Here is a 23,660-nt window from a genome sequence, read left to right on the forward strand (position 1 = left end):
GGAATTCCTGTTTCTTATGTTAAGGAGGAGTGGACCACTTTACTCTTGTTAGTGCAGAAATTTTTCACTTGTGAAGGAAGATTTGGGGTCTTATATGTTTATCATGCAAAGGTTATGATGCATTTTCTAGGAGATGACATTAACCTCCCTTACTTTCTATTTTCAAGTCTTAAGAAAATGTGTGCAATGGTCCAAAAGAACCCTAGAAATGCTGAAGCACATTTATGTCATCACGGTCTTGTGAAATTGCTGGTTGAGGAACAATTAAAATCAAAAAGAGACACATGGGAGAAGTTTCTCATAAGAAACCATTTTCAAGAGTTAGGAGAAACTTCTGGAGGATCCCCTCAAGTGCCAAAAAGAAGTAGAAGAAAAAGAGGAGAGGGGGTTAACCAAGAAACCACTGCCCAAACAGAAACTATTGTTCCTGATACTACTATGCCTGAAACAACTGCCCAAGAGGAAACTGTTCAAGACCAGTTTGATGAGGAAACTGATATACAGCCTCCTGAACAGGATATTGATCCTGGATTTACTGAAGATGATAACCAAGCAGCCCAAGGAATTATCTCTGAAACTCTTTCAGAACTTGCTCAAGAAATTGCTCAGAAAAGAAAAGAAGGGAAGAAGAAACGAAAGCAAGATAAGGGTAAATCTGTAGTCCAAGAAACTCACCTCACTCCTGAGGATACTAGTGAGGAAGACACTCAACCCTTAGTTCAAAGAATGGCCAAACTTCACAAAACTGCCCTTTCCAAAAAGGAGGAAAAACAGAAGCAAAAAGTACCAAAAGAAAAACAGCAGAAAGCACCAAAAGAAAAACAGAGTACCTCTGTAAGAAGGAGCAGCAGATTACAAAATAGAAAAGTAGGGGCCACAAAGGGTAAACAGTCATTCTTCATTGACTTAAGCTCACCCCAAAAAGGTGCTGCAAGTCCTGACTTGGAGAAAAGTCCTTCACACGATGAGCATATTGAGACTAGTCCTCCACGTGAGGAAAGTCCGTTTGAACATGAACTTGAGCATGAACATGGATCTGAATTTGATTATGAACCAAGTCCCAAAAAGTCACCTGAAGTGGACCCGGAGCAGCAAAAAGTGTATAATTATCTGGAAACATTGGAGCAAGCAGCCGCTGGCCCAAGTAATGTTCAGCCTTTAGAACAACAAGTCCACTCCTTGAAACAGGAAATTTTTGAGATTGAGGTTCTAAATCGACATATCTTGCAAGAAAATGAGAAGTTGAAAGAGCAAGATAAATTGGATAAGATGATTCATGATAACACCATGTTACATTTGGGTCTGTGGCAAAGAAATAACAAAAAGTTAAGGAAGAGATGCAAAAAGCTAAACAGAGCCTTGATCAACCTAAAGTTCAGATGCTTAGTAAAGAAGCCAAGGGTAAATGTGTCTACACAGAGAAAGAAGAGGAGATTGGATGTCTTGGCAGAGGCATCACAGCAGGTTGATTGATCAGTGTTTTTGCATGAGGACATGCAATGCCCTCGTAGTGGGGGTATGTAGAGTCCCTACTTTACACCTTATCCTCCATCATTACCTACTGTTTTCATCACTTTTCTCTCTCTTTTACCTCATTTTCCACCCAGATCATTACATTAGTTGTCATTAAACATGATCAAGTGAGCTTTGCTAATGGGTAATTGTTTTGTTTAGTTTTTGACATATTTGCAGGCATTCCGCAGCCTTCTGCTGATTCCGCAGCCATCTGCTGATTCCGCAGCCATCTGATGATCCCGCAGCCATTTTGTTGATTTCAAGGTTCCACGTGCTATTTTGCAGAACGAGCCACGTGGGCATGTTGGAATATACATGCTCGAGGTTCCTGTGCCATCAGTTCAGCCGGCCACGTCATTTGTACCTCCGGTCAAAGGGGGTCAAGTTACGGTCAAATAAAGGCAGCTTAACGTGGATACGTAAGCTATTTGATCACGTCAGTGGAAAAGGTGACTTGTCCGTGTTTTGAAAGCCGTGGGGGACATGATCTAATGTTAGATTCATTGCCCATATCGACCAGGACCTCCAGCTCGACCATAAAGCTTATGACGTGTCACCTGCACCTTTAATACGCATGACAGTTAGTTTATTTTCTGTTTTATGTTTACGTATTAGGCCATCTTGCAGATGCCTATATATACTTGCGTCTGCGTACGCTTATGTTAACTTTTAGATGCTGTAGCTTATGCACTTGTGAGAATTTTAGCACGTGTTTAAACTCTGTTTTTATAAGAGCTGTTCCAGCACTTTTTGATTATGTATTTCTGCATATAAGTAATGGAAACAGTGCTGTTTTGAAGACTTAAGAGCATCTGAGTTTTTGTGGATGATATGAATGGAGGGCCCCTGTTCGTATTAGCCGTGTAAAGTATTTTTATGTTTATACTTCTGCAATTTCTTTATTTTATAAACATAATTTCCTTTCTTGAGTTATGTACAGCTTGATTTCTTTTCATTGCTGCAGCCTTTATTTTCACTGATCAGATTTACTTCTTTGCAGGTTTTCACCCGGGATTAAGTGTGTTGTGTTTGCTTTAATATCTAATGGTAGTTGCAGTTGTCTTGTTTATAATGCTGCCCCTTTTTACTCTGTTTTCTAGATTAGTTTTAGCTTAGTTTTACAAGTTGGATGCTAACTAATTTATGCTCTCTTTATCATGAATGGCTTATATTTCAAGAGAACAGAACACTAATTAATTGCAGCTTGTCTTTGAGTAGTCTTGGCTTGTAATACTAATACTTTTTCCACTTGTTTGCACATAATCACATATGTAGGAAGCAGTATGATGGAAAAGGCTTAGTAGTGTTACAATTTGTCAATTAGAGTTTTTATCAATTCTTGGATTTGTCTTCAGCTACCTCCTAATCGTGTTTTACGCAGTACTATGTGGTAGAAGCAGGGAGTTAGGAGGAGATAACCATTATCATCAATCCTTGAAATGATTTTCTTGTTTCTTTTTATTTGCAGCAATATGGATAGAGACTAATGCCATTAGAACGTGGTCATTTACTTTCAAGTCATTTCAATTTATTCATTTCTTTCAAGTTCTTTTCCTTTACAAATTCAGCAAGTAATTAGAAATCACCAGTCACACACTTTCACTCATCTAGAACTCACTTTTCACACACTTGCACTCATCTGTCTATAATCATCACTCCATCTTAGGAAGATAAGTCAACCATAAACAACCCCCCAAACGACAAAAGCTCTAAGAAAGTTGCTTAAGTACATATAGTACACCCTCACTTCATCAGCTTACGAGCCCCGGGTTGACAATTAATGACATCAATTTAGGAACACTAAATTGACTAAACAGCGACTCCACTGGGGACCTGAATGATTGTTTGTTACTGCTATCTAGTTTCTAAAACTACAGATGGAGCCTGAAGTTAGCCAGGTAGCCTTTGAAACTATTTTTTCTATGCAATTATAGGGATAAATAAACGCTGCTTCAGTGTATCTCCAGTCTAGTTTTAGGCTTTAAACAGTTGTTTCAAAGACTTGATCAGTTTCTTTGTTTCAACATATCTGAAGGAAAGCCCAAAGACTCCCATATTTCAAAGCTTCCTTCAAAATATTGTCAAAGTTGTATCCTTCAAATACTTAAAGAAAACCAAAAAACAGATTTAGAAGCTAGCTCCAAAGAAGAAAATCTGTTACACTAGATCAAATCCAGATCCGAATCCTCCGGCTATCTTTGAAAATCCTAATTTGATCCCTAAGAACCTTAGAAGCCGAGACAATCAATAGAATTCTGCAGATTTAAACCTTGACGCATTGCAGTATAACTTTACCCAATCTAAGCTTACTCCCGGAAAAGCAGTAGTCCTTTCTACCATTGCTACAGCTTCTTCTAGTTCACCATCATCACTTCAGAACATCTTTTCCACTCCCCCATCCACTGCACATATTTCCACTGTTATCCCTGTTCTTCCACTTGTCCCATTTATACTTGTAAATATGGAAAATCGATATGCTCCCCTCCAATTACTTGCAAATCCAAGGGCTATGCCTCAAGATTATCAAAGCAAAATTACTTATCTTGATGGTACTGACACCTATACAGCTCAACAACACACTAAGAAAATGACAGATTATTTTGAGAACTATGAGATTGATGATAATGATATCAGAATGAAAATTTTTGTTCAGAGTTTAACCAATGATGTAAGGACCTGGTTCAGGGAACTTCCTATAAACACTATAGTTGACCCAGATTCCCTTTATCAAACCTTTTTAAATAGATGGGAAAAGAAGAAGGACCCATTACACATCCTATCAGAGTATGAAAGCTTGAAAAGAGGCCCACAAGAAACCGTTCAAGATTACTGTGCCAAATTTAATAATGTGTACAATGTTATTCCTCAGAATCTTAGACCTCCACCAAACTTGGCCTTGATCAAATTCCCTGATGGATTTGATTCTGACATGGCATATCAGCTGAGAGAAAGAGCTCCTCCGAGCTTAGAAGACATGCAGAGCATAGCTGTCAGTGTAGAAGCCAATCTGATTTCTAAAAGAGCTCGAGCTAGAGCTAAAAGAAGGACTCCCTTCAAAGAAGAACCTTCTGCATTTGAACAGAAACTAGATGCAATCATCAAAGGAATGGATAGACTGGGTGATAGAGTGAAACAATTGAGAGGAAATCTTCTTGGGAGGGTCAACCAAGTAACACTGGAAGAAATCCAAACTTCAGGAAAAATCAAAATCCTAATATCGGGAAGCCTGGTCCTGACCAAAGCATTAGACCTCCATTCCAGGAAAACTATGCTGAAGCTTCAACCTCTAGTGAACCAATAGAGGATACTCAAATTAATTTAATGGGTCTAAATAGTCAACAACAAATATTTTTGACCCAGGATGATCAAGAAGCTCACACCTTTAATCAATTTCAAACCAAATCAGGAGAATCATTCGATTTCAGAGAGGGATATGATGCAGCTGTCTATGAGGTTCATAAACAATATAAACTGAGAAGAAGAACGATAGATGTTCCTGAACCCAACAAGCAGAAAGATACCAAACAGCCTAAAAAAGCAAAGGATAAAACTTCCCTTATAGAACTCCCTGCTAGAACAGACTTCAACCCAAAAGAACCCACGGTTGAGGACATATCTGACTTGAAATCATCAAACAGTCGGCCATCCACCTCCTTTCCTCCCAAAGAAAATGCAAAGGAATCTCCAGAAATTAATTTTAAAGCAGATTTAGTTCTTAACAACACTCTTGATAAAGGAAAAAACATTGAAAACGCAGCAGAAAAAGAAAAGCTCGCTGCCCAAAATGCAAGAATTCAAATAGAAAAACTTTTCAATCTTGAAACCGAAATAGGCAAGTTAAAAATAGCCATTCCACTGTATGAATTGGCTAAACATGAAGTCTATCGAGAACAAATCAGCAGATCGCTTCAAATTTAAAAAAACAGAGATGCAGTGAATGTCCTAGATGACCAGCCAGAATTAATTTTTGGCCCTGAAGTAAATGGTAAATCAATAGATGGAGATGTTCCTCCATTCTATGTAAGTGTAAACATTCATGAAAAAGTACTTCACAATGCAATGTTTGATTTGGGAGCTTCCCATAATCTAATGCCTAAGTCTGTGATGGAAAAGTTGGACCTAGATATCACGAGGCCATACAAGGACTTATTCTCTTTTGATTCTAGCCAGGTCAGATGTCTAGGCCTAATCAAAGATTTATGTGTATCTCTAGTGCAATACTCTACCAAGACAATTTTAATGGATGTGGTGGTGGCTGACATCCCACCAAATTATGGAATGCTTTTGTCCAGATCTTGGGGTGCAAAGCTCCAGGGATCTTTACAGTTAAACATGTCATATGCTACCATTTCAGTCTTTGGCTAGCCAAAGAGATTGTACCGGGAAACTTTGATGAAATATGTGGTGAGCAGTCAAGAGAAACCCCAAAAATTTCCCATTTATTCCATGCATTCTGATATGGACTCTTTACTATACAATGCTGAAATTTATCCCAAAACTGATAACAAGATTCTAGCATCAACGCAAGGAAAAAGCATAAATGAAGAATCTATTGCCAAAACTCTATATATTGCTGAAATAATTGACATAATAAACACACAAGAGGAACTACATAAAACTGAAAGTCCAAATCTGCCCACTAAGCAAGTTTTTAAGACTACTGAGGTTGGCTGCAATCAAGAAATCCTATGGTACTTAGAGTTTGATGGATAAGTGAATAAACTAGGAGCAGGGGCAGGGATTTGGATACATAACATGCAAAATTATTATGTTGAAGGACATGCATACAGACTGAATTTTAGATGTACAAATAACACAGCTGAATATGAAGCCCTTCTGCTAGGACTCAATTTGATCAAAAGTCTAGGGGCAGCCAGGATATCAATTTTGGAATACTCTGATTTGGTTATTTAACAAATGAAAGGAAACTTTGTTACAAATGATCTCAGGTTGAGAGCGTATAGAGGGGCAGCACTTGAAATACTCAATACCTTTCTAGAATCACAACTTACCAAGATTTCAAGGAGCCACAATTTGCATGCTCACAGTTTGGCAACATTTGCCAGCACTTGTAAACTGCCATTTGAACCTAATCATCATTTCACTGCTGAAATTAAACATAGGCCGACTGTACCAGAAAATGTAAAAAATTGGCAGGTGTTTGAAAATGACACTCAGATCAATAATTTCCTAACTTTAAAAGAGGAATTTTCAAGCGCAAATATAGACACAAGCACCATTTGTGAAACTAATCAAATAGACACAATTAAAAAAACACATTTAAGCTGAAACAGAAAATCAGATTTTGCATCCAACAATCTTTACCAACAAAAATTTACAAGAGCTGAAAGAAATAAACTTTGATGAAATTGTTGAAGGGGAATCGGAAGTGATTGATTTAAAGGATAATTTTTTACCCATAGGCTTGACTCCTCTGGAGGATATTTTTTGCTCTAATGATATTCCAAAAAAGCCAAAAATGCAGCCATTAAACATAGAAATTGAGGACTGTAATATAGGAACTGTAGAAAATCCTAAAATGATAAAACTGTCCAAATCATTGCCACCTGTCCAAAAGCTGAAATACACTGAACTGTTTAAATAATTTCAAGATGTTTTTGCATGGAGCTATGAAGACCTTAAGTCCTATGATACTTCGGTGATCCAGCATACAATACCCCTAAAAGAGAATCAAAAACCTTTCAAACAAAAACTTAGAAGGGTCAATCTTGCACTCCTTCCTCTCATTGAAAAAGAAGTAAAGAGAATGTATGAAGCTGGCATAATTGCACCTATTAGATTTTCAGAATAGATCTCAAATCTAGTGCCCACTAGGAAGAAAACGGGAGAAATAAGACTGTGTGTTGATTTGAGAAATCTCAATAAAGTCTCCTTAAAATATCACTACCCCTTACCCAAGATGGATCACATTTTACAAAGGGTAGTGGGAGCCTCTAGAATTTCGCTGCTAGATGGATTTTCAGGTTTTAATCAGATCCTAGTTCACCTTGATGATCAAGATAAAACTGCTTTTACAACACCTTGGGGAACTTTCAAGTATGTAAAAATGTCTTTTGGACTTAAGAATGAAGGGGCAACATTTCAACGAGCAATGGACATAGCTTTTGCTAAAGAAGTTCATGATTTCTTGGTCATATACCTAGATGATCTTACTGCATTTTCCAAATCAGATCAGTAGCATTTAGAACATCTCAGGCAAGTGTTTTTAATCTTTAGAAAATATGGCATATCACTAAACCCAAAGAAATCATTATTTGGCCTAGAAGAGGGTAACCTGTTAGGTCACATAATCTCAAAAGATGGTATTAGAATTGTCCCAGATAGAATACAAGCTATTCTACAAGTTCCTCACCCTAGAAATATCAAAGAGGTTCAAGCTTTCCTAGGGAAAATTAATTTTCTAAGAAGATTCATACCCAACCTGGCTGAACTAATAAGATTGCTGAACAACATGTTGAAAAAAGAATCCAAAGTAAAGTGGACAGTAGAAGCTAAGCAAGCCTTTGAGGAAATCAAAATAGCCTTAACTAAAACACCAGTCCTCACAAGCCCGAAATTTGACAGAGACTTTATAATCTTTTCCTTTGCACCTGAACATACTATTGATGTTGTCCTATTATAGAAAGATGACCAAGGATGTGAAAAACCCATTGCCTTTTTCAGTAAAGTGCTTAGAGATGCACCTTTAAAATATCAAATAATGGAAAAACAGGCTTATGCACTGGTAAAAGCCATCAAGGATTTCAGGGTTTATATCTTATACTCTCATGTAATAGCTTATGTGCCAAATATTGTGGTCAAGGATATTCTAACTCAAGAAGGAATTGAAGGCAAAATAGGAAAATGGATAGCTAACATTTTGGAATATGACATTGAAATCAAACCAGCAAAGCTGATAAAAGGACAAGGATTAGCTAAACTTATGACTGAAACCAACTTTCAAGCGCTTGACATCAATGAACTGGATAACGAACAGAAGATGGCGACTCCATAGATCAATCAAGCTTTTTTACAATCACCTTGGTATGCTGATATAGTTTATGTATTGTTAAACCTGCAGGCTCCTCCAGGGTTATCCAGAACTAAACCCAAAGAAATCATTATTTTGGAAAAATCATGAAGGCATTGTACTAAGCTGCTTAACAAAGGATGAAACTGACAAAGTGCTTAAAGAATTTCATGCAGGGGACTGTGGTGGACATTTATATTGGAAATCAAATGCTGATAAAATCTTAAGGGCTGGATTTTATTGGCCCACTCTATTTGCTGATGTAAAAAAGTTTGTAACTACTTGCCACAAATGTCAAATCTTTGAAGGCAAGAAAAAGCTTCTACCTTTGCCCCTCAAGCTGATTTCCACAGAAATACCATTTCAACAATGGGGTTTAGATTTCATTGGGGAAATCCACCCTTCCACTTCTGGCCAGCATAAATGGATTTTGACTGCCACAGACTACTTCACCAAGTGGATAGAAGCCATCCCTTGTAGACAAGCCAATGACTCAGTAATCATGCAATTCTAGAAACCAATATCCTGTCTAGATTGGTTGTCTAGAAAAGATTATAACTGACAATGTTGCTACCTTTAAATCCAAAAGAATGATCTTTTTTGTCACAAATACCATATTACCTTAGGCCATTCCACAGCCTATTACCCTCAAGGTAATGGTCTAGCCGAATCATCCAACAAAAGCTTAATCAATATCATTAAGAAAGTATTGGAGGAAAACAAGAAAAATTGGCATAAGAAGCTTATCAATGCACTCTGGGCAGACAGGTTGACAACAAAAAGATCCATTGGAACAAGCCCCTATGAATTGGTTTATGGCATGGAGGTTGTATTCCCTTCATCTTTGGGAATCCTTGTAATAAAGTTGCTGCAAGAAGTGCAGGCAGAACCCAATGACATTCAGAGAAGAATCAATCAAACAATTCATTTACAGCAGACTAGAGAAGAAGTGTATCAAAGGTCTCAACTTCTACAAGAAAAACTTAAGAAGATATTTGAAAAGAGGGCAAAGGCAAAGGATTTTTTCATAGGAGACAAAGTACTCAAATGGGATTCCAGAAGGGAAGATAAAGGAAAACATGGAAAGTTTTACTTCCTATGGAAGGGCCCTTTTGCTATTCAAGTTGTACAAGGAAACAACACCTACTTTTTAAAAAGCCTGGATGGTACAGAAGCAGAAGATGGGCCAATTAATGGTCGAATTCTGAAGCATTATTTTGATCCACTTTGTTGAGATGTCAGGACTACAATTTGTACATAAAAGTGTTTGTTTTGTGCAGTTTATTACAATAATAAAATAGGAAGGAATATGTAGCAAATTTTGAGAAAAAAGCAAGGAACTGTGCCACCTTTTTTGTATTACCTTGTTAGTTCATCAGAAGAGCTAAAGAAGGAGACTTGGGACCCGTAAATATGATGGCCAATACTCAAACAAACTATCCAAAAAACAGTGTTGCAATTGTTTGAATGAGCTTATGAGAAAGGTATATATGTTGCAGAGCTACAATTTTGGTTATTTACAGCAAAGGAAAAATTTCAGGTGGCAGCAAGAGTTGAATATAAGGCCATCTGACCTACTGTTATTGGCTTTTCACCTGGAAAATCCATCCCCAAGTGGAGCCAGTGTTATGCTCCTATACCAATAGGTGTCATATTTCATGATTGACTGATAAAATGCCAAATATGTTCATCCCTTCCATGATGCAAAGTTTCCATATTTTCAAAAAATCAAAAAATTAAAAAATGAAAAGAGGGTATGCCCTAAAAGAAAGATCAAAGGGCAAAAAGAATAAATTGGTCAAAAACAAAGAAAATGAACCCCAAAGAAAAGACCAGGAAAGTGTGCTAGTCCAAAATGGCACTACTACCCTATTTTTGCAAAGAAGTTCAATGTGTGCACTTAGGTGACTTATGTCACAGTTGATGGATAGCCAAACAGTTCAATCTTAGCCAGTCCATGTTTAAATTTCTTGTTTTAGAGATAGAGAGTGAATTCTATCCAAATAGTTCAAGCTTGGCAGATCAGTAGTCAGGTAGAGAAGCAAGGGTGCTCAACAGTTAAATCTGAGCCCCTGGAAAAAATAAGGGCAGACTTAGATAGGATTGCAGCTGAAAGAAAAGAAGGGAGTAAGGGTTTGCTATTTTAAATGCACCCAAGGAAAAAGAAAGGAAAAATGTTAGGTATGATAGGCTGGGTAGGCAGTTTTGATGTTGCAGAAGCAGATTAATAAGCAATTTTGTCTCTTGAAGGTGATTCATCTCATGGATATCATAAGTGCCATGGCAAGGTGGCTACAAAGCAGATGAAGCATGACTAATTTCCCTCCTCATTTCTCCAAGGAACATCTACTAACTTCCCCACAAGGACATTGGGATCTGCTCAGTGCTCCTAGTTCATTTCATTTCATGAAAAAGATTAAGTGAAACTCTGTTTTTACTTAGGATAATAAAGCCACATTTCTTGTGTAAAACTTCTTTTCGTCCACTATGCTAAGTTCTCCAAGTTCATAGCTTGGATCCCTTTCATTTCCCAAAAGCCCGAGTTAATGTGACCTTGTAAACTTGGTGCCTACCTCTCATAAACCCATTCTAATATACTAACTTTATTATATAGCTCCTACATAATATTTCTCCCGCCCCTCTTATATAAAATGCATAAAAACCCCAAAAATTTAATACCCCAACCCCGACTAAACTATAGTCATATGCTAATATTTTGTATGGAAGTAAGGGTTTATTATCAAAACCTTGCAATAACCCTCCTAGCGCGCAATCTTTGGAATTCATTTAACATTTGGTTAAATGAATAGCTGACTCCATGACCCAATCAATAATATAACCCCGAAACCTTTGAAAAGTGTTTTAAATTGATGGTGGGCCCCCATGCCATACTCCTCCACCAACTCCGTCCACTATCGACTGTCTGATCCGGGCTTTCCCATAGCAATATCGGAACCCCTCTGATGCCCGAAGAATAGTGTCCAGGAAAATGGCGATTTTGCTACCGTACAAAAAACACGTGGTGCCCGCCCAGTGCTATTGTGGCCCCTCCACCTGAAACAACTTTTGTCAAAAAGCGGTGCGAGATAATACCATTTACCACCCCCCACTTCCTCCCGCTGACGTCGTCACCGACTTCATCACCCACGTCATCCGCCACTTCACCTCCATGTCATCACCCATGTCATCCGCCACTTCACCTCCATGTCATCTGCCACGTCATCTGCCACATCATCTGTCGTACCCCACTACAGGACAAATATTATGTCATGCTGACGTCACCCAAAAAAAGCGCTAAAATCTGTGAAGCCAAATTTTGTTAAAAAAGCCCGTTAAACTGTCGTTTTCACTCATTTCTGTTCATTTTTATTACAAAGCCATTGCGTACAAATTCACGTTCAATGTAGCTGTGCGAGCCACAGTCCACCACCCCGACCAGCAAAAGACCACTCTCCTGCTGTTACTCATCAATTACCTTGCGAAATTCTCTCGTGCGCCTTCAAAGCCCAGGTATTTACTCCATTTCCGCTTCCCGAACCTATAGTTTTGTGTTTCTTCTGTAAATGTTACCTAAAAAGCTGAATGCAAGCTAAAATTCGCCTATAATTCTGAGAAAATTCACCCGAACCACTGCTGTTTTTCCATTTTCCGCAAAAACCCGACTTCCACAGCTAAAAATACACTAAGAAAACATGGAAACTCCTGTGCCCATGGCTCTCAATGTTGCGCCTCTCAATGCACCACACAAAGAGTTGGAATGGTTGCCCTTGTCTGACAGGGATTTTGAGATCAGAGACTTCATCGATGATGTGCCCCATCTCCAAGATTTTTGTGAAATTAGGAATTCATACTGCGGCAATACTCATGTCTATGGAATATGAGAGTCCCACATGCCCATATACTACCTCCCCTTAGTAAATGTGCTCCCTGTTATCGTCCACTTATGCTATGCCAATTATGACCCCACTCAAAGATCAGTTATGGCTCCATCTAGGACTGTCTTATTTTACATTACCCCTAAATCCATAAATGAAATGCTACATTTCAAACCCACTCAGCCTTTGGCCCCTCTCTCCATGGGATTCTTGCTTGAACAAGGTGCCAAACTGCCCAATTCAAAAATAACCAGAATAGCTCAATTATTCATGAAACCAAATTTCCAGCCCCAACAGCCTCCTCCTTATCTGCATTCTTGGTTCACTGAAGCAGGAAAATTCATTGTAGACATGATTTCCTACATCCTGGGATTTAAAATAAATGAATATGTTGATGAGACCACCTTGGTTCTCTTATCAATATTTACTCCAGGACAGCCCCTTGCTGTCAAATATGATTATGCCACTTTCATAGCCAATAAAATACATGAGCAATTCATGAGTCTAGAAAGAGAAAGAGTCTTTAGGTACACATCATACCTGTATCATATGTTTCTGTACTATCAAACAGACAGCTTTTAGTTTCCCATTAGAAAACTGGATGTTAAAGGAGAGGGAAGGTCTGTAATCTTCTAGACCTCAGTCTTCCACAGTGTACATGACTCCCCTTATACCTACTGTGAATTCATTGATTTGTTTATACATCCAGCCTCCTCTCTATTTATGACAACTCCTCCTGCTAGACTCTCTGGTGAAATGCAGAAAATTTTACAGCTCTCAAAAAATACAGTATAGGTGACTGGTACTTTTACCAGGATCACACTGAGATCAGGATATATGGCTGTGAGTTGTGCCCCTATAAACTGCAAAAATATGTGCCTATGAGACTGTTTGCTCTAGAATATTTCAGGAAATTTATTAGCTCAGATTTGATTCATTTTTATGTTGCCAAGAAAAAGGCACAGCTGAAAATAAGAAATCAATTGGGCCCATTTGTCTTCAATAAAAGGGAAGCTTGGGAAGAGGCTAATAAGATTTTAGGGGAGGAACTTAAATTAAAACAAAGTTTTTATTGGGCACCATATGACCCCGATCATTTCATAAGTTATAGAAAAGTGAAAAACAAGCTAACAAAATATGTTCACCACAAGACCCCTGAAATTCAACAGTATGCTAACCAACAAGAATGGGTATAAGGCACATTAGTTGAAGAAATTACTGAGGAAGAGAAATTGGAAAAAGCCATGAAAGAGCTTGAACAAACGCTTGACCTAGACTCTTTTGGACAGGTATCCTTCAAGCTGCCTCAGCACACATGAGGTGATACATCCTTTGCCAAGACTTCTCAGCAGCCCAAACAAAAAGCCAGTACAGGGTCAGCAAAGGGCAAGGAGGTAATCAATTCAAAGCAGGACATAATGACAAACCAGCCAGCTACATCAAAGGAACAAGGCCAAGGGTAGGTTCCTTCAGCACGGAAAAAGGCACCTGAAATCCCTCCACTACAAACTCCTCTAAATGAGGAAAGAGGGAAGAAAAGGGACAGGTAAGAAGACACACCGATCAACGGTTCTGCAGAGCAACCAGGGGAGAAAAGGCAAAGATTGAATCCCCTATCAAAAGAGGACTTTATTCAGGAGACCACAAACAGTCTAAGGGAAGAAAGAGTAGTAAGCCAGGATACATCCCCAGTCACAGAAACATCGGCCAGTTCACACAGGTAGGAGATCGGAAGACAACATAGTGTGGAATTTTCATCTGCCATGCCACAAAGCAGGCAAGGCTCTGACATTAAGAGAACATTCACTGAAATAAAGGCAAAGAATGAGCCAATAATAATTCAACTTTATAATCACTTACTGAAGATGGCCCTCACAAATCAACAAAGGTTAATGTCTGCATATGACATTCAAGAAGGAAAGATGATCCTGAGTCACTTTAAGCCTAAAATGCAGCAACCATAGTCAGCTGCTAATTACATCAGGACCAATCTGGAAGTATTAGCCAAAGACATTCATCCAATGGACCAGATTGAGTTGCATAAACAAACTGGAGAAATGGTATACTCCACATTGGCAGATAAGGCATTATTGGCCCACAAATTGTAGAATTCATTAATAAATACCTCTGCCCAATTGGAGTTGGAAAAATCTTCCTCTTTAGCCAAGGATAATAGAATCAAGTCTTTGGAAGAGATTATCACAGAGTTGGGACATCATCTCAAAGATGCCAAAGGCATCAAGGCATTAATTAAAAAGAAGGAAGAAGACATTGCAACCCTTAGGAAGCAATTAAAACTCCCCATTACCATGCATCCCCAAACTACAGAGATTGTTGAGCAGAAATCACAGGAAGATATGATGGACCTGCTAATGAAAATAAATGAGAGATTGGCAGAAACAGAGCAGGCATGAGAGAAAGCACTACAAGAAAAGCAGGGAGAGTCGGCCTCCCAGCCGCCTAAAATTTCTCCAACAGTCACAACTGCTCCTCCTACAGGTACAACAGCAGTCCCTCCTACTGTCCTGGCATCAATAGCACCAAGTACTTCAGCAACAACAGCAGCAAGTAGCAGCACTACCATGACCACTGAGGAATTGATAAAGGCTATGGAGGATCTAAGACTCCAAGTATCAAAATTAAAAGATGCTAAAGAGAAATTGGCCAAGTTGGAAATAAGTTATGACAAATCTAATAATAAGTTATTATTATTATTATTATTATTATTATTATTTATTTATTTATTATTTTATTTATCTATTTTAATTTTTTTTATTATTATTTTTATTTTTATTTTTATTTTTAGTTAGTTTATCTTTATTTATTTATTACTTATTTTTATTTTTACTATTATTTATTCTACTTATTATTATTATTATTATTTTTTGTAATTTATTGTTATAATAATAATACTAAATAAAAATATAATAAAATAAAAATAAAATAAATAAAAATAAAAATAAAATAAATAATAATTTTTATTTTTTTTGTTCTGTTTGTTTATTTATTATTTAATTTATTGTTATTTTTATTTTTATTATTTATTTATTTAATTTATTGTTATTTTTATTTTTATTATTATTTATTATTTTATTTATTATTCTTTTTATTATTTAGTCACATTTAACTCGTATTCACATTTATTTATTCTTAGAAGTGGTCCTTTGCAACTAATTTCCTTTTAAAGAATAATTAACCTATAATTTTTAACTATTTATTAATAAACTATTATCACTAATTTAAATTATTTTTATAACTTATCTCCTTTTTATTATTAAAAATGTTTTGATCCCGGTCCATTAGTCAACATTAGCGGTTGGTCAAACTAGCCGTTGGAGGTTCTGCTCGGTCTATTTAACATGCTAAGATGGATCTGTTTCTTCAACTTGTCCTGACGATGAACCACACTGGTTGGTTCGAAACGCGTCTTTAGGCAAATGATATTTCATGTGATTTTCGCCGAAAAATATTTTGTAAACTTGATATGGATCACAGAAGCCTAAACTCTATAAATCTAAAATGACTGTGGTAGAAAAGACAAGGGAGGTAAAGGCATTAGAGAATAAAGTAAAGGCATTGGAAAAGTACCTCTCCTTAGACAAGCCTCTAGGAGAAATCAGGGGCATTTTGTGGGCCAACATTGGCCAATCCCTCACTGATATATGGAAATCCATACAGATAATTCATGAGCAGATTGATTTGGTAACAGCAGCTCAACGAGAAATTCAAAAGGCCAGGGATTTATTGGGACACATGCCTGAACAGGCCAATAGGCTAATACAGTTTTTGAACACCCACACCAAGGAAGAGTTGGCAGCAATGGATATCAGGGACAAGACATGCACCATTCTAACGGTCAAAAGAGTTCTGACCATGAGGAACTTCATACAAAATCTGGAGAGGAAGTGCCAGGACATGCAAGTGGAGATAAATGCTTTCACATAGAAGTTTACAGCTTTGGAGGAAAGGGGTCTGCCCAGTTTATAGATTGATGACACATGCAAACTATGCTCACAGATTGAATACATATGTGGCTAATCAAATCACAACATCATCAAGTTCTACAGAAGAGAAGGCACTCCCATCTGGATAGAGCCTGCATGACAATTTAGAGAATCTGTTTTATATTGAGCATGAAGTGAGACATCTTTTCACAGTCCAACCTACTTTCTTCAGGTACACGGATGCTGATGAAACTCTAATAAAAATGCGTAGACACCAATTACCAGATGACCAGTGGTGGCAAAGCATGTTAGAGATCCTGTAGGCATATCTCTGATCTCTTTATATCTTTTGGAAATCAAAAGTGCGTGTCACGCACCATAAAGTGGAAAATAAGAAGGGACGAGAATCAAGCTGGAGCAACAACATATTAAAGATGGTCCAGATGCAACCGAGAGAGCTGGGACAACAGTGCGCAATATCAGTGGAAACATCCACCGGCTGACTCACTGAACTCACAGTCAATGCATCTCACCAACTGAGCGGCCAGCACAGCAGCATTTACTTCTGCATTTATTTCTTCATGTTCCCAAGGTCATTACTTCTCCTATAGAGTAGGTGAAAGAAGTTATTGCAATATATTATCTCTTTGTGATATTTTGTCAACATTTTTGTACAAATACCTCCCCAAGTGAAGTATTAGGGGTTGGTGATACAATTCTGGGACTGCACTGTAACTTTGAGAACTCTTCTGAATAAAAGGTTGTGTTGTTGAACTCTCTGGTTGTGGAATTGATGGCAGAGGACTATGTTGCAGAATTCTCGAATTATTTCATGGATCAATAAGTCTTTTTAACTCATGTTTTACAGTTTCTATGTTGTTATATATTATCTATGTTCATTTTTTGAATAACAAGGAAAAAAAATAACCCCGAACTTGTTTCACTATACTTTGTGTTCAATCTCTATTATTGTTTACGTTTTCTTCAGAATTAGCATAGGCAGGAATTCTTAACTGCTCCTGTTTCCCTGGTTCTTACACCTTGAATATAACTAAGGAATTCTTAACTGCTCCCTGGTAATATTCATCTACTTTCCCTCTCTCAGCATGATGAAGGATTCCTAGTTGCCCTTCACCCCCTGACCCCATTTCACCTGATGCTAGCTTACAGATTGTTTCATGGTCAATTACCTTGCTTTGCAGTACCTCCCTCTGTCAAAGAAACCATATCCAACAGTTCATCTTCATAGACTCCATTAACCCAATGAACTGAACTTTTCATATTAGCACCCCTGTTCCATTGAAAATCACCATCCAAAAATCAAACAAGCCCCTGTACTTCATAACTAACCTAATATACCTAAAAAACAAAGCTAAATTATAAAGAGAGAGCCCTCTCTGGATGCAGTTTGGCTAGAACCTGCATCTAAAAGATTGGTTTGTGGTTACCTTGGCCGTATTCCCTTTTCTCACAACTTTTGGGGAACAACCTGAGTGATAACAAGAGGTTCAACATGAGTTTTCCTAATAAAATCCATGTTGGTAGTGCTAGGAAAGTATAGTGCAACAAGGTACCAACACGTGTCACTAGTGCTGCAAAAAGCATTGATCCTAAAAATAAGGTTTTTTAACAAGTTTCTTCAAAATTCTTTCAAGGAAAGTTTTCTTCTTTTTTAAGGGATGCTTCTAAACATGTTTCATGGTGAATACACTGACAACCTTTTTCATTTTAACACTTCAGGATATGAGACGAAGTGTGTGAAAAAATATTATATAACAATATCATGAGAATATGCACTAGACACATTCCTACAACTTAGTGCACTTTCTGTCACAATTGACACTTATGTCGCAACTTGTATTCTAAGTGATGCAATGTGGCATTTCAATGGTCACACTTAGAAATAAGTGTCACTTTGTTGTCATTTCAAGTTGTGATTTGTTTTCATGAGTCTTGTGCATTTTCCTAGCTTATATTGAGGGAATTCATGTGTGTGATATGTGTTTGAGTGTTGTTTGGATGCTTTTCTCTCTCTTACTCTACTAGTCTCAGACTTAGCCATTTTGGAGCTCTTCTTGGTCCTCCTATCTAGTTCAAGTTGTGAAGACATGAACTCTCCTCCAGGTGATGAGAAAAACGTATCCATGAGCCTCAATTACTAAAGCTCACCTTCCCAAACTTGTGCACTAAGTCCTCTTTAAGGTCAAGTCCTATCAATGCACATTGAGAACCTTCAAAGCATAGTCACTAATCCTTGTTGCATGCATTGACTCACTACACTAAGATTTGATCAATTCTGCCTTGTATAGTGCATGGAGCATTTTTAGTGGCCCTCTACAAAAGAAAACTACATAATACAAGGTATCTTCCCTCTCATATTGTAGTGAGCACCTTCCTAGCAAAGTGACTTACCTTATGTTTCCTACCTCAGTGAACTATGAAATATCCTCTTCTAGTGAGCCTTCCTAATCATAGGTAACATTTTTAGTGGATAGTCAGCCACTACAGAAGAAAATTGTGTTATCATAGGAGCCTTCTGTGGTGAAGTAAAATTATAAGTGCAGACACGAACGAATTCCTCTAGCCCGATAATGGGTCTAGCCATAATAGATACATTCTGTGGAAGATTTCCTTAGGTTAGAATCAATCAAGAGGGCCTACCTCTTGGTCGCTTATCCTGTTTGATGATGTCCTAGCTTGCTCGCTCTAGATATCTCTCACTTCCTTCTTCAAGCTCTTGAAACAAGTAAACAACAACAAAAAACAAACATAATAATAGACAAATTTCAATTCAACCTACTTAACAAGTCAAAAAACATTAAGCCATGAATATGTAATATTACAAAACATGTAGGAAATCAATCAATAGTTGCATATATTAATATCAAAGAGAGATTACAACCATTTGTCTTGACGTTGCAGTCTTCCTTTGACAAGACCAGGTTCCCACACACTTCTACTAGCATTCCACGAAGGCTTCAAAACAATAGTTTTAAAGATATTCCCTTTAGGCTTCACTCCAAACCAAAACAAACTTCTCCCTCACACAACTAGAGAGCTACAACTAGTAATAGCTTGCTTGTCTACTCTAAACCAAAATAGCATCAACACTCAACCAAAACTCTGCAACTATAACACTCACACTAGTTTGTGCTTGGGAAGAAGGGAGGTTTATATAGGAAATATGGATGGGAGATGGATACTCTTCTCATGGGAGAAGGACTTATCCCTTGAGGTAGTTCCATCATTATAACGGAAAGGAGCCCAAACTATCATCCTCGACCCCATTAGGCCAAACCATTTACCAGACTTCCATTACGGAGCTTCTAGAGCTGGAAGCTTCGACTCTAATTTTAAAAACTTTCCATAACAGGATTGGAACGACTGAAACAGAGCTTAGTCACTCCAGTCGGCATGAGGAGTAGTGCTAATCTATGCACATCGGTGCGGGGAAGATAAAGGCCATTAACGTCGGTCTTGTAAATTGGGCAAACAAAAGTTTCAAGGGAAATGGTGCAAAAGGGAAATTATCTACTCATGAAGAGGGACACAATGGGAGTTTCTTCATGAAGTCAAACCATGTGGGGTTCACTGTAGAGGTCCTCCAAGATCAAGGAACGGGGAATACAGGGACAGTGGAAAATGTTGTGTAACACCTTCCCATCAAGCCTAGTTCATGTCACAGTTATAGTTCCTATTCTTTCCTTCTCTGCTAACTGGAACACCTCACTACACCATTCCTAATTCTGCTTTCCCTCCTATCATATATCGTAGTTCTAGTAAAGGAAAGGAGCCCAAACTTTCATCCTCAACCCCATCCAGCCAAACCATTTACCAGACTTCCGTTACAAAGCTTCTAAAGATGGAAGCTTCGGCTCTAATTTAAAAAACTTTCCATAACAGGACCGATGCGACTGAAACATAGCTCAGTCACTCCAGTCGGTGCGAGGAGCAGTGCTAATATTTTCACATTGGCGTGGGGAAGAAAAATGCCATTAGCACCGGTCTTGTAAACTGGTAAAAACAGAAGTTTCAGGGGAAATGGTGCAAAAGGGAAATGATCTGCTCATGAAGAGGGACACAATGGGAGTTTTTCATGAAGGCAAAGCATGTGGGGTTCACTGTAGAGGTCCTCTAGGATCAAGGAACGGGAAGTATAGGGATAGTGAAAAAATGTTGTGTAACAAATGCCCCTAAAGCGTGAAGGCCGAGCTGGAGCAAGGGATGAAATGCTTTATAAATCAGTGCGGGGAACCATTCTGCCATCGGAAAACCTACAAGAAAGTACAGATACATATACATAAATTGAGATCTCTATCAAATGATACGTGAATCATGGCATGGACATATCCATCCAGAGAATGATCATGTAAATGGATCCAGGTATGGGCGCAGCCATCCGTCAAAGAGAATCATAATGAAACCAAGGTATGGTCGCAACCATCCAATAATGAGAAGGATCACATATGATAACTCCTGGTCTGGTCGTAGATAGCCATATCAAAGAGACATGCATATCATCACAACCATGTCATGCCACTTCGCAACCTAGACTTTTGTGATCTGAGTCCAGGGTCTTGCGCTCCAACACGACCCGATCAAAGTACAAATCCTAGCATGCGAATAGATGTGTTGACGTCGAACATGCTAGAAAGTCGCTTGATTACCAGTCAATGATGTAAATTGTTAACAAGTGCAAGAGAGACCACTAATAATGAAATTGGTCCTCAAGGTATTATCAGCACAATCCATGGAATGTGAATACAGGAACTGAAGTTGAACACCCGTGAAATCACTCGATCGAAAGCCAATGTAAACTTATCGTCAAGTGAAAAGAACTTGCCATTAGGGCATGCAAGCTCTAAGGTACTAGAAGGGAGTCTCTCGGTCAACTTCCCAGATAATGAGCCGAAGTTGATGGAAAGTGATCATGTCAAAGGAGGGCCATAATGAATCCCACATCATCGATGCAAGACGAGAGGATGCAAAATGGTTTTAGATGATACTGTAAATCAGAGGTAAGTGTAACTGTAGAAGGACAACTCTTGAACATCTCGGCGACACAAATGGAAGTTTGGAAGCTTTTGGATCCATAGGATCGGTGGTCATAATGACATGGTAGAGATAAAATGGAAGGCAAAAATGAACGGCCCAAACCCAGGAAGGTCAACGATGCAAAGGAGGATGTCCCAACCCGACACAAAGCAAAAAGTGTCATGTTCAAGAGTGAGCTGTTGACACGACTGATAGATTTCCAAATTTTCCCCCACCATTTCTGGCAGGTATCCCAATTATTTTTTAATCGCAAGCTTGAAGGGGATAACATATGCTTGCATTGTAAGTTCATCCTTCGGACGAATCTGACCTAGTAAGTTTAACGAGCCCTAGGAAGGAGAAACTCATGTTCATCATGATGACAAATCCAATGTCGTTTAATAGTTTAACGAGTCTGACAAAGTTGTAACTTGGTATCCTTTTCATGTTTAGAGAGTTTGAAAAAGACACGTAAAAGAAAACTCCACATGGTCCCTTTTCGTGCATTTGTGTCTCTCAAGCTCGAAAAGGTAGAAAACAATACTTGAGAGAATCGCTTGACCATTTCAATCAAGGAGTACCTTTTTCATAAATAGTGCCTCCCAGTCCGAAAAAAAGTAAACTTATACTGGGCGCACGACATTTCACATCCATTAAATAGTTTGAAATGACAAGGGCTCAGCTATCTTTTTGTTTTTAAAGGGGCAGAAAAGAGCTGAAAGCGGACCCCGCGTTTTTATTCTCTTTAACGAGTCAAAAAGGGAACAAATACTCGACAATATTTTCATATGAGTTTAATGAGTCGAGAAAAGAGTTGAAACGTGACTCATCATCGTCATCTAACATCCATCATTTGTCGCTGCACAAGTAAGGTAAAGTGTATTATCAAGTCCTTGAGGAAAAAATAGGTCAAAATATTTACAAAACCTGATATTTTCATGAAAAAATGAATAAAAAGGGGAAAAGTAAATATATTTTTACCATTGACCTAATTATTCAGAAGTAGATTACGAAAGATCCGGGAGGTCGATCGGTGAGCCATCAGTTCCAGGTAATAGTCGAAGCCTTGAGCTCCATTTCCATGATATTTGTTCCTGCTTTTTGCCATTTTTTTGGAATTTTAGGGAGGTTTTTGAAAATCTTTTTCACCCTCGGTCGGCGTGATTTCTGGGCACAGAATCGTGTCGGTCGACGATGATTAGCAAAGCCATCCACACCGATAGACGCAACTATTTTAAAAAAGGCACACCGGTGCCATGGATAGAGAAAAACCCTATGTTCTCACAAACTGACCGTTTAGAATTTAACGTGCCAATGAAGATTATTGACTCAAACTAATGGCTTTTGCAAGAGAGAATCACCAAAAATGGTGGATTGGAAGGAATGGGAACATGAATATGTTGACACTCAGGCAATGAATGACCCAAATTGCCTAGAGGCTTTGAGGGCTTGCGAGCTCCTCAAATTCTTCCTTACAACAGGGATGCAGGCCCACCCCGAGTTGCTTCGATACCTGATAAACCTTTGGGATATTAATCAGGTGATTTTTGTCATTGGCGACAAGGAGATGGAGTTGAAAACTTCAGATATTTACTTCATCACTAGACTATCTCGTAGAGGTGAGCCAGTGAACTTGTATGGGTCATGTCTGATCAGGGCAAGCATATCTTCCCTACTTGCCGAACATTGCCCTGAGGCCTTGAAATCCAAGAGTGGGAACATAGAGATTTCCAGTGTGCGATATTTGACACTAAGGATGCCTCTATTGACTATCAACAGAGTGGCAGGGTCCCACGTGGAACGTGCAACTAACAAGTCGAAGTTCCTTTATGATATTGACTGCACAACTCCTATAATCTTCAACTGGGCAGAGGCCATGAAGATGAACATCAAGCGCCAGCTGTCCAAGTCCAAGGCGTGGAATTTGAAGCAATTTGGCTTTGGATCTGTACTTGTGACCTTCTTCTTGGAATGAGTACCACTGTTCTAGTATCAGCTAATTGAGGTAGATCCTCCTATGTCACGCGATCTATGGATGGCCCGCTGGAGTCGTTTGATTCCCAGGATTACTGGAGGTCAGCATATGTCATACCGACCTACATTCTTTTCATGGATACAATGACAAAATATTGTCGTGGAGGACTGGCCATACAACAACACTGATTTCTGTGGAGATCCAAATATGCCCTTACCAGATGGAGAGGACTTCGATGACGAAGGTAAAAAAATCAAATTTTAATTTTGATATTTGTTTTTTAGTAT

This window comes from Pinus tabuliformis, chromosome 5_2 (assembly GCF_031772625.1).
Source record: "Pinus tabuliformis cultivar Carrire ecotype Pingquan chromosome 5_2, CPIR1, whole genome shotgun sequence".
Lineage (NCBI taxonomy): Eukaryota > Viridiplantae > Streptophyta > Pinopsida > Pinales > Pinaceae > Pinus > Pinus tabuliformis.